Genomic DNA, 10,548 nt, shown 5'->3' on the forward strand with positions numbered 1-10,548 from the left:
GGCAGGAACTGACCTACTCTGGTGATGCGATGGCCAGACACCCTGATAGTTGTGCCAGAAACCCCATCCAAGGACTGAGGAATCTGGATGCAGACATCCACAGCTGGGCCCCTGGTGGAGCACTGGGAGTCTAATTAGTGAGAAAGAAGAGGGTTTATATGAGCGAGAATTGTTGAAGCCAAGGTTGGATAAAGCACAGGGACAAATAACCAAATGAATGGAAGCACAGGATCTATGAAACAAAGGCTGAGGGGCCCCCAACTGGATCAGGTCCCCTGAATGGGTGAGAAAGTCATTTGGCTTGATCTGTTTGGGAGGCAGCTGTGCGTTGGTGCCGGGTCCTGGGCTTGTTGCATGAGTTGGCTGTTTGAATCCTGGGACTTATGCAGGGACGTTTGGCTCGGTCTGGGAAGGGGGGACTGGACCTGCCTGGACTGAGTCTACCAGGTCAATCCCAGTCCTCGGTGGAGACCTTGATCTGGAGGAGGTGGGAATGGGGGGTGGGCTGGGGGGAGGGGGAGGGGGGCGAGAGGGGGAGAACAGGGGAATCTGTGGCTATTATGTTGAACTGAATGGTGTTGTAAAATAAATAAAAAAAAATAGAGGAAAAAAAAAAGAAGTAAAAGCAAGTTTACGGAGGAGGTACAATGGAGTCATAAGGAAGTACCAAAACAAACAAACAAACAAACCAAAAACAAAACAAGCAAACAAACAAAACCACCACCATGTGGTCACCATGTGATTAGGGAGGCTTAGAGGGGTTAGGGAGTGTTAGGGTATTCTCAAAAAACAAGTCAAGATCATGGGCTGGGGCAAGTCAAGCTCCAGGAAGCAGACTTAAAAACAGCCACTCAGCTCTTGCAGTAAATGGAAACCTATTTTTAACAATACAGCACTATAATGGCTCCAGCCTTCAAAATGGAGTCGGGCAGGTTCCTCAGAATCAGGCTGTTCCATAGACTGCGACGCTGCTGTGGGGAGCAATGCAGACAGGGAGGGAATGGCTTCTCCCTGTGAGAAGAAATGTTACAATCTGACTCTGTTTTGCCCCATCTCTCTCCCTTTTACAGTGACAGGCACCCTGCTGGGACACTGGGGACAGAGTGATTGACTTCAGAGTGATTGACCACCCAAGGGTGTTGATGTCAAGGTATTAGCGCCACACACATTCTGCTTGCTCTGTGCCCTCATCCTCTGCCCTCCTGCCTGGGAATCTGAGAGCTTGGCTGAAGACATGCTTTAAACTCCCCATCCTAGAAAGAAGAGGCTTCTACCTCTGCCACATGGATCTGATTCTCTTCACAGACCTTCGTGCTGCCCGTTTCTGAGGGTGGGCACAAACTCCCTTCAGAACCTCCACTGGACTGTCGCCCCTCTCTCTGCCTACCACTGAGATGAAATAGTCCTTGCTCCACCCAAAAAGTAACACTTCAGTCCTCAGTTTCCCTCATAGGTAAACAAATCCATTTTCCCATTTCATATACAGTTTATCATTTTCTCTTACTCCTGATGTATGTGGTGTCAGGTCCAAAGGAAACCCTAATTTCCCAAACTCCAAAAGTTAGAGCATGTGTCCAGAAGTCACAGCCTTGGCTCAGCTCAAGCTGGACTACAGAAGGATTCTAGAAGCCTACAGCCAGAATTTCTCAAGAACCTGCTAGGTGGGTGTCTGCCTGCCAGAAAGGGCTGCTTCCCTTGGTATTTATGTGTGGTTGCACATCTAAACCCATGCTGGTTTCCAGGCTCCTTCAGGCCCTATTCACACGAACTGTTATGCATCTCAAAGTCCACACTAGCCTCCTGACCCTTGTCACCTCCCCAGCTCCTCTTCCACTATTCAAGCTCCCAGGCTTTTGCAGTTCACAGGTTACCCTCCTCCAGATATCTGTCCATTCTCTCTTACATGGCAAAGTGCCCCCTCCCACTATTCTTGCTTCTCTTACAGATAGCTCTGGCCATGTCCAGTCTGCTTGCTCTCTCTCTCTCTCTCTCTCTCTCTCTCTCTCTCTCTCTCTCTCTCTCTCTCTCTCTCTCTCAGTGTGCTTGAGACTAGTATAGATTATGGGGACTTTTGAAATTGGACTGCAAACATTTTAGCATCATGATATGGCTACAAGTCTTTGGGACTCAGGGAGTGGAATATGGTGGTTGGAAAAAAAAATGGGTCCCAAAGGGAGTGGAGTTATTAGGGGGTGTGGCCTTGTGAAGTAGGTGTGGTCTTATTGGAGGAAGTGTGTCACTGTGGAGGTGAGCTTTGAGATCTCATATATGATCAAGCCACACCCAGTATCTCAGACCACTTACTGTTGCCTACAAATCAAGATGTAAGAATTTGCAGCTCCTTCTCCAGCATGATGTCTGCCCGCATGCCACCATGCTTCCTGCCATGATGATAATGAACTAAACTTCTGAACTGTAAGCAAGGCACCCCAATTAAATGTTTTCCTTTATTATAGTTGCTGTGGTCATGGTGTCTCTTCACAGCAATAGAAATTCTAACTAAGACACTTACTTACCTACAACAAAAACCTTCCCCAAAATTATGGAGTGGCCATTATGATGGGTTCTTTACTGTACCCTCACTTACATGTGGGTAGGTCCCTAAATCACTTATTCTAGATAGCAAACCCAGACCTCTGGCCCAATGGTAACAGTATCTCAATATTAGACTATAGAAATCCATTTGCTATTATCCAGTGTAGACATTTTCTTACTTACCAAAATTCCAACTGTCTATCTTTGAATGGTTTTCTGTTTTCCTGATTGACAAGGAAGACCTGAAAACTGTGAGGTCGTGTGGGATACTTTATCTGAGAACTCATCTGAAATGATGACTTTCAGGGTCTCAGTAATGGACTTCCTCAAGGACACCCCCCCACACACACACCTCATTCCTATAGATACTCCACAATCTCAGAATACAATGCATGATGGGCAGAAAGGGGAGTGCTAAAAACAAGAAAAAACAATGGTTTCTGGAATAAGTGATGTGCCATGGGAAAGAGCTGTTAGGATGCTTCTCTGAGTCCGTTTCCCCCCACATGTGTTTGTCTTCCCAAGAGAGTCAAATTAGAAAGAAAAACAGTGTCCTGTTCTCCAAAGAGTTAGAACAGATAAATAAATAGGCTACAGGAGCCAGGCAGAGGCTCTGCAGAGAAAACATGTGACCACCCGCATGCTGCTTTATTACAGTTATTAAGCTGTTAACAGTGGCATCGGTATGACAGATAAAATTTCATTCCTAAATGTCATAGCTGTCATGTACTCTAGGCTCATAAAATACACTAATACTTGAATTATTGCATATATCCACAGAGATACATGACAAATAACTATCCATGTTAGATACTAAAGCTAATGGGAACCACTAAAAATCAATAAAATCACAAACAATACATCAATAAGTAATTAAAAGTTGAAATAATGAGAAGATTTATGTTCTATATTAAATATGAACCGTTTGTGTGGACCAGGTACAAATGAGAATGATTTAAAAAGCCAAGCTTCTTAAGAGGGTTAACTGTGGGTCTCCTGTGCTCTTTCTGCTAAAGGAAACAAGATGCCTGGGTATGCAATCAGGACTAAAGTCAGTAGACCATAGGAGATAAAAGCCTGGGAATAACAGTAAAAGCCTGTTAAGGAAAGCCCTCCTGGCCTGAGTAGAGACTTTACTTTCCAGGTGAGCAGGTCAATCCCCCTCAGGAAGGAGGGACTATTCCTTAAGGTGGACTCACCTTAAGCTATGGTAAAGAGGCAGGTGGAATAATTATTCCTTTAATGAGATACTGTATTTTTCCTTTCCAGAATTCCTGCCCCATGATGCCATGAGTTTGCAGGAGGTTTGTTGTCTCCGTGCACCTTTCTGTTTCCTCGAGCTTCCTTACTTTTTCTCTAAATCCTCCCTCCAAACCACGTGGCTGCCTGCTGCAGGTAACTCAAACAGCATGGCTTCTTCTCTCTTCCAATCTCCTCTCCCAGGCAACAGTTGAGATTTGCAGCTTGCCTGCTCTGGGTTAGTTTACTTTTAAAAATAATAAAATTGTTCTTGAGCTTCCCTTTGAGACTACTCTTAAATTCTTTAATGGACGAACCTAAGAATCCCAAAGGGGGACCCTGATTTTCTTGGTATCATGATGGAATTCTCCCAAATTCTAGTAACAAAAGGAGAGGAAAGGCTTGAACTCTTGCATGTGCTAAGCTCCCAGGACACCACTGAGTTACTTAAGTTCCCATTATGCTGTCCAGGCTGGTCCTGAGATCATGTTGTATAATGTGTAATCTTATTGTCTCATTCCCCCCAAATATTTTTAAAATGAACAGAAGTCGTGAGCTCTGTCTTTCCCAGGACAGCTTGGTGTACTTTTCAGAAAGCACCAAGCTAATAGGACTGTCAGATTACATTTCAACATGCCAGGCAACAGTAAACTGTGGAGTAACAAAAATGTTATTTTGCAAGTAAACACAGTATTGTTGAAAAATTTACCAGTAGCACGTTTTGTTCCATGAAGTCAACTTCTCTTCCAAATCCATCCCCAAAGTCAACGGAAGGAACACAGGAGGCAGGAGGCTGAGCAGCGTGGTAGCCACAGCTCACATGGACTTGATGAGTGCATTGCTCTCCATTTGTTTTTCTCATTCTAATTCAAAATAAGCTCTTGTTTACAAATTCATGAAAAGCCACCTAGCCTTTAGAGTGGTTCTGAATATCACAGAGTTCCCACCAGTTTCCTGACTGGGTGTTCTCCCCTAGTCACCAAGGGACTTAGGTTGTTTCATATGTCACGTGTTTGTGTTTTCCAGATCAGAGTGGCCAGCTTTATTCTTCTCTCCTTCATTGTGGAAGGTTGGAGTCTGAGCCAAGAGGTGTTATGATATGATCATGGCTGAGCTGTTTCTTTTCGGTTTATCCTCCGTGCTGTCTAGACAAGGAGTTAAACAGTGTCAGTCTTTACCCTGTGATGAATTATTTTGTGTCATTAATCCCTACTCCCCGCCCCGTCTCTGTCCCTCTCTCATTCTCCCTCTCTGTCCGTCTGTCTGTCTCTCTGTCTCCACCCCCTGTCTGTCTGTCTGTTCCTCTGTACCTCTCTCTTTCTGTATAAATGTTTTGTCTAAATACAAAACTGAAAAGCGCTACCTTTTCTCCACAGCATCATCTCTAGCCCCATGAGCCTTCCTGTGGCATCCCACCCATTGCTTCCTTACGGTATTAGTGAACTACAAGGAATCTTGGTGCTTATCATTAGCATTTCTTAATTTTATATTCTGAAATTAGTAAGCACGTGTCCTCAATATTAATTACATCAATCTAATTCTCAAGTTATAAAACTGAGACCATTACCTAATAACTCTGGTAAGAGAGCCAATTATAAAAACAGTGTGCCTCGCTGAGGCAGTGGCGGTGCACGCCTTTAATCCCAGCACTCGGAAGGCAGAGGCAGGTGGATCTCTGTGAGTTTGAGGCCAGCCTGGTCTACAGAGTGAGTTCCAGGATAGCCAGGGCTACACAGAGAAACCTTGTGTCAAAAAAAAAAAATGTGCTTACTCCCAACAACCCCTTTATAAACAATGCCAAATAATTTTAAAGTAAAACCATACAGTTCTAGAATTACAATAACTCTAACACTTTTTAAAAGAGATTTATTTTATGCGTATGAGTGTTTGTCTACATGTATGTCTGTTTACCATGTGTGCAGCTCCTGAGAAAATCAGGTGTTGGATCCCTTGGAGCTGGAGTTACAGATGGTTGTGAGCCACCATGTGGGTGATGGGAACTGAGCCCCCTTCCCCTTTTTGAGTAGTGAGTGCTCTAACCACTGGGACATCTCTCCAGTCCTCAGAACCTTATTTCTCAAAGATGAGTTCACATGCTGTTTATCATTTTTCATTTTTCTGCCTTTCAGAAGTAATTTTGTGTCACATAATTAGATGGTGACTTCCCCTTTTTTGGCATTGTCCTCCATTTACACAATTATAATTTACCGGTTTCTACTTGTTAAGAGCATATTAACATTTGTTGGGAAATTTAAAAGGTTTTCTTATTCAATAACTCAACTCAGTAACATTGTTAGAAATTGTGTTGCCTGAAGCATAAATATGTGCAGCACTTCCCATGGCCTCCTCAGACTTCACAGTTCTACTTGAGAAAAGACAACAGAAAGGATTGTATAGGACATTTTATGAAGGCAAACACTGAGCACCTTTGCTGTGCTTCTTCCCAAAGCTTAGTTTTTATCTATGAAGAGCTCAGAGCCAAGAAAGAAAGGTTTAGATCCTGTGGGAAGAGGTGCTGAAAGTCAGGAGAAAGGGATTCTGGGACTTGATAGCATAGACGTGACAAGCTCTGTATGAAGTCAGCAGCACCCCTGGATCCCACCATCCTGCAGGGGCTAGATACTAATGTCATGTTTGCAGCAGATAGCTCTAGTCTGGACTGCCAAGGGATGCTGTGCTCAGTCTTCCAGGTTAGAAATTTAACCTTCTTGGAAAAAAAAAAAACAACAACAACTGTACTCTAGTTTAGAAAAACAAACAAGGTTTAAAAGATTCCTCTTATCTTCCAGCTCTAGATCTTTGAAGTGTTATGGCAAACACTATGTTTACTAAGAATTCATTTAAAGGAATGTTTACAAATCTTTATTTACTACTGTAGAGTCTTAAATACAAACCATATGCTTCCCTCTTCCATCGTGAATAAGAATTAAGTGGTAACACCATACAAGGTACCCCATCTAAAAGTAAGTGTTTTATTACATGTAGACAATGTGCTAAAAGTATTTTGAAGCAACAACACATGGTGAAAATGTAAAAATAAAAATGGGCATGGAAATCTTGTATGTTTAAAGGAAATGTAATTTTATTTCAACGTAAGATAGATTGATAGGAAATAAGGTGTGAATTATTTCTGTGTGTCACAAGACTATATCACTAACATATATAAAACAATCTGTGACTGTATTATGCTATTGTTTTGAAGTTGAAAAATCTTAAGGTTTCTAGCCTAATAAGCAGGATTAGAACCCACGTTTACAGGCGTTGTCTGTCAACAGGCTTGTAGAAATGAAACCTTATTAAAAACAAGGATTCCAAAATTTACTTGCAGGAAGAGCACCCACTAGAAAAGAATCTGCTTTCCTTTGAAATTCAGAATATTCCAGCAATAATTGTTGTCTTGGTGCCCCGAGGCAGAATCTGTGTACAGATTAAACTCTCCTTAGGAAGGGCTCAACTTCTCTTTCTGAGAAGACGAAGTGTTTTGTATATTAACATGGATACTCCATTCTCTTCAAATCAAACAAGCCACACACAGTTTTGAACAGAATCAAGTTTCTGTTTTCTCACTAAAGGAAAATATGTTCCAAAGTAAAGCTGAAGCAAAATGACGTAACATTCCTCTTTCTTGGATGCAGATAATCCAAATCTTCCTGTTGCAGAATATTTGTTTAACTATGCAAAGATGTGTTGCGTTTGTTTAACTATGTAAAGATGTATTGTTGTTTTACTCTGCCTGACTAAGGCATCTGATTGGTCTAATAAAAAGCTGAATGGCCAATAGTGAGGGAGGGGCTATAGGCAGGACTTCCAGGCAGAGAAGTAGGAGGGGGAATTTAGCCTGGGGTTGGAGGGGAGGATGAAAAAGAGATACCAGGGAGATGCCAGGGGCCAGCCAGTCAGACACAGAGGAAACAGGAACGTAGGACATACAGAATGAAAGAAAGGTAAAAAGCCCTTAGTAAAAACATAGATGAAGAGAAAAAGGTTAAAATAAGTTAAAAGAGCTAGTGGGACAAGCCTAAGATAAGGCTGACCATTTATAATTAATAAGTCTCTGTGTCTTTAATTGGGAGCTGGTTGGCAGCCCAAAGAAAATTCCAACACTTCCCCATGTAACATTCCTATTTCTCAGGTGCAGATTCTTGGATTTTGGCAACAAACTCTCTGCTGCTGGAAGCAAAATGTGACCAGAGTGGCTGAGGCTATCTCTCCTACAGCAAACTTGAATTTCACTCAAGGCCCCTCGTCAACAAGAAGCATCCCAGACTGTAACCACTTTTACAAAAAAAATAAAAAAGTATTCATGGATTCAGTGACAAGTGAGAATAGACGTTCATGTTTTTGAAGAGTTTTGGGGATTCCTATCATCTGCAGGGGTGGGGGTGGGAGGAGTGGGGGGTGAGGGGAGTGGGGGTGGAGGGTAATTCTAGGATTCTACACAGCAAGTCTCCCCACCTCCTGCCCCTTCCTCTTCCCTCTTCCTCTCCCCCTTGCTCCCTCCTCCCTTCCCCCTCTTCCTCCACATTTTCTTCTACTTATGACCAGTAACTCATCACCAATGTGTTTTCTCCCAAATAAATATGAAGACTGGTGCAGTCAAAACAACTTACACTGTCTCCAGAAAAAAATAAATAAAAGAAGCTATTTTGACTTTGACTATTGTTTTCAGCATGGCCACATATAATCAAAATACAGTTTTATCTTACTTATAATTCTATCCTTAAATTATAACTTGTAAAAGGTATGCTAACCCCTCTCAGTAGGAGGCCATATGTATATTTTCCTATTGTTCAGTAGTGGTGAATGGTCTGCTGTTTAAGTCCATGGGTCAGAGATTCAACACTCCAATGCAACAGTGTTAGAAAGTAGAGCCTATGGGGTGGGGAAGGGAGGGTTGTTAGAGTGTTGAGAATGGATGAGAGTTGTGAATGGATGAAGGTTGTGAATGGATGAGTATTTTGAGTGGATGAGTGTTGTGAATGGATGAGTGTTGCTGTGGAAAGTGCTTGTGAAATAGCTTCTTGGTCTTCTCTTCTGCCAGGGCAGGGCATGACTGCCCACTCCTCTGGAAGACAAAACATTTAAGGAGTCTTTTTGGAAGCAGAGGGACTAGGTCCTAATATGCAAACACCTTGATAATTGATGTCCCAGCCTTGGGAAAAGAGAGAACTAGTTAAATCTGGATGATCTGTCAGAGCAGCACAAACCCAAGAACTCAGGCAGGCAGTTCAGAAGTCTTTCAAGGACCTCATTTGCACTAATTAGTAAAGGCAATATCTAGAGAGTGTAAATCCATCTCAAATGATCTCAGTAAATTCAGGTGATGAATGCTCTACAGACCATCTGTGAAAGGTTCATCAGGAAAAAAAAATACAGGAAAATAAACTCAACAGAAATGAGTAATTATTTTTAATAATGTGCTCATAAGTGTCTGATAATATTGTGGGATAGTTTTATATTATTGGGAATGGAAATAGGCGTCTTTGCAAAGAAAGCTTGGTTATGTGACTCAAGTAAGGATTCTAATGATGCTAAGAAATGGATTTTGAAATTGCAGGTGAAGAATCTGAATTAAATTCTTTCATGAGATATGAGAGCAGAAAAATTGTATTTCTAAATAGATTATATTATCCATTAACATATTGCTAGGGAAGTGCATAAATTAAATATTCCAAGTAGATAGCTTTCAATTTTGTCTGAATTTTTAAAATCTTACTTTTACTTTTAAGAACATTACTGTGTATGTGCACACACACACACACACACACACACACACACACACACACACACACACACAGGAACGAGCACTAGCTCCATGGCTTACTCACATGTGCAGGGCAGAGGAAAACATGTAGGATTCTGTTCTCTTTCACCATGGGATCCTATGATGAAACCCAAGTTGTCAAGATTAGGCAGCAAGCAATTTTACCCCCCTGATCCATCTTGCCTGCCAAATCTGCATTTTTCATATTTTAGTTGATCAAAGCAGTTTTTTTTTCTGATTTAATATGAAGAAAAGCTGGGTTTTTACATTGTATGTGGGGTTGCCATGAGGTTTTTTTTTTTTTTTTTTTACTATGGTATTTTTGCCATGAAATATCTTTCTTTTCTTGACTGAGTTGTAGACTAAGAATGTACCTGCTGCTCCATTCTTTTATGACTTGAAGGCCTTATATTCCAGCAAGAGTTAAAGATTCTCAAGCTGCTGTAATTAAAGATACTTAAAAGGAATTGAACAGAAGCTCAAGAGAAGCATTTAGGATGGGGTTCTTGACAAGGAAGCAAGGTGCCCAGTTATTCTCATTTGTTGAGGACCAAGAAGCTTCCTGTGTGGATGCTTGCAGAAGCCTGAAGAAGGTGTTGGATACCCTGGAGCTGGAGTTACAGGCAATTGTGAGCTGCCTGCCATGGGTACTGGGAATAGACCTCAGGTCCTTTAGGAGAGCAGTAGATGCTCTTAGGCATTGCTGAGCCATCTCTCCAGCCCAAGGGCTACAAAATTCTGAGCTTTAAACTCAGGAAATGGTTGGGAAGCTCAGATGGGCTCATCCCAGATGGGGTCATCAAGGAGCATCCTGACCAATTCAAGGAGAAGTAGAAGTCCCTTTAAGGCGAGAAGGCCAGGAGGTGTGTGACACATTCATGTGGCGGTATTGTGTTCCCCAAAATATTGTGCACCCTAATAAACTTACCTGGGGTTCAAGAACAGAACAGCCACTAGATACAGAGGCTAGAAAATGCGGGCACTCACACCTTTAATCCTAGCATTCCAGA

Source organism: Peromyscus maniculatus, chromosome 6, assembly GCF_049852395.1.
Source record: "Peromyscus maniculatus bairdii isolate BWxNUB_F1_BW_parent chromosome 6, HU_Pman_BW_mat_3.1, whole genome shotgun sequence".
In the NCBI taxonomy this organism is placed as follows: Eukaryota; Metazoa; Chordata; class Mammalia; order Rodentia; family Cricetidae; genus Peromyscus; species Peromyscus maniculatus.